Raw genomic sequence first — 2,731 nt, forward strand, 5'->3', positions numbered from 1 at the left:
CTGTTCCAGAAAGAGAGGGGGACGAAAATTATTATGATAATTAAGTCTTTTTTTTGTCTCCTTTATTCTCCTATTTATATTAAGTCACATATTGGGACCACTCAGGGATCTATGGAAGAATTTGGATATGGTCACCCCCAATTAGCTTCTTACTAATTAAATTGAACCCACAATTTAATATAAGCTTATATTGGAATATTACGATCAGCCACTACAGAAGTAATATTGCACTCACGGCCCATCCAAATCTGAAATTACAAGTATTCCGGGTTTCCATTTGTTTGTTGTTCATTTTCCGTGCTTAAGATAGAAACGTCCATTAATTAATTAATGTCTGCTATGAACTTAATTAATTAACATATTATTAACTCCAAGAGTGGACTTAGCAAGAAACGCTTATTTATAATTCGTAGAGTAATCAAACTCCAACTAGCTAAGTTCTGAATAATAAAACTTTGTTTCGAGCTCCTCTTGTGGACGTTATCACACGAGACTCACCTCTCGCACGATTCAATATAATAGCAATCCTAGCACCGCTAGATATTAATCACCACTACCCAATATACCAGTATTCTTTGGTTGCGAAAAACCCACACCATTTAGTAAGTCAAAGTAGTGCATAATCAATACCATATGCTCAATGCTAACGTACATTGATTAATAAATTAACTATCAAGACCTCGTCTTTCAGTAGATAGCATAAAGACTCGTCTTGCTGTTAGATTCAATTCAGTGTTATACCACACCAATGTCATCTTATTTCAGTAAGGCTTAGAAATATGCGGGCTGACATTGCAACCTTTCACGATAGGTAGTATAGGCCTATCTAGGTTGCGAAATTTTTGTTTTTCTTTGTTCAGAACTTACCTTAAAGTGGATGACGTCCACAACCGGTCTACTAAAACAAAGACTTAGACTTTGTTACGTTGCTTATACATTTAAATATGAAATAAACATTCATTAAATGTAAAACATAACAACATTATGACAATCAATAAGGTCCTCCGCCGACTGGAGTTCAGTCAACAACTCTGCAAAGGTATAATTTCTTTTGTTCATCTCGAAGTTAAGCTTGAACTGCTAGAAGCTAGGGAGAAGACTTTGAAGGATAATAGTCACTTGGGACTCGGGATCGATCGTCCCTCCCAAAACCTCAATTTGGTTGAGGTGGCTCATCATCTCGAGGACATAGTCCCGCACAGACGTGCCTTCCTTCATTGTCTTTGTCATGATACTCCGAAAGGCTTGAGACTTAGCCGCTCGATTCTAAGTACCAAAAAGATTTGTGAGATTTTGCATAATCTTGGCGGCAGTCGCCATGGCACAATGCTGATGCTTGAGCACTGAAGACATAAAAGCCAACATATAGCACTTAGCCATCTCATTCACCTTATCCCACCGTCTATGCGCATCTCTAACTCCTGTCGCGGCATTCGCCGCCGGCACTGGAGGCTGTGGAGTAGTGAACACAAACTCGTACTCTTCAGCTGTGAGAACGATGTCCAAATTTTGTTTCCATTCTATGTAATTTTGGCCCTCAGGTTTGTTTTCTTTAAGAATTGCAGAAAGAGAATTGAATGACTTTTTGACGAGATTTACTATTTGTCATAAACTTATGTAAGAAATTTGAGTATATTAACCATAAAACTTTTCAAAATCTTAAAATTGTTAAATTAAAATCTTGTACCCTCCATAAGAGGTTAATACACATTAAAATTTTAGCATTTTACTGGTCACAACACCGACGAATAGTCCAGATACCACATAATGGCATGGCCGCCTAATATGCCTAAGCAAGACCATCAGATTTAGCATTACAGAATCTCATTTCTACAAAACACTCCCATAACAATGTTCATGTGTTGCTAATAAAATCAAGCTATCTCATAAATTCTGTGTGAACTCTCGAATCTCGTAGTTTCTTAGGATTATTGTCCCCATATAATGGGTGGCGATAATATTAGAAACTACATTCTAGTTCATACTATTTGTATTTGAGAAGTCCGCCCTCATGAACTTATTATTTCTTAGGATTATTGTGAATGGGTGAAAGCAATGGATTCGGAACTACAATCTATGATAGACAAAGACGTCTACGATTTGTCCGTCCTACCCGAAGGCTGTATTGCCATTGGGAGTAAGTGGATATACAAGCGTAAATGTGGACCCAATGGACGAGTTAAAGTTTTAAGGCAAGACTAGTGGCCAAGTGGTATACCCAAATGGAAGGTTTCGATTACGACGAAACCTTCTCCCCGGTGGCCGTGCTCAAATCGATCCAGATACTTTTGTCTATAGCAGCTTACATTGATTGGGATGTGTGGCAGATGGACGTTAAGACTGCGTTCTTGAATGGGAGTCTTGAGGAGACCATCTACATGAAACAACTCGAAGGATATGTCGTGAAGGGCAAGGAACACATGGTTTGGAAGCTTAAGAAGACCATTTATGGCCTCAAGCAAGAATCTTGATCATGGAACCAGTGTTTCGATCAGACTGTTCATAAGTTAGGATTTGAAAAGTGCCCAAATGAAAACTGCGTTTATAAGAAGGTTGAAAAGGGGAATGTGTGGTCTTAGTTTTATATGCAGATGACATTCTTCTAATTAAAAATAATAAAAAGATGTTGTCATCAGTACGAACTTGGTTGTCGAACTAGTTCGAGATGAAGGATATGGGAGACGCGGGACACATCCTCGGATCAAGGTTTTTCGGAATCGTGAGAAGAGGA

Source organism: Salvia splendens, chromosome 3 (assembly GCF_004379255.2).
Source record: "Salvia splendens isolate huo1 chromosome 3, SspV2, whole genome shotgun sequence".
Taxonomy (NCBI): domain Eukaryota; kingdom Viridiplantae; phylum Streptophyta; class Magnoliopsida; order Lamiales; family Lamiaceae; genus Salvia; species Salvia splendens.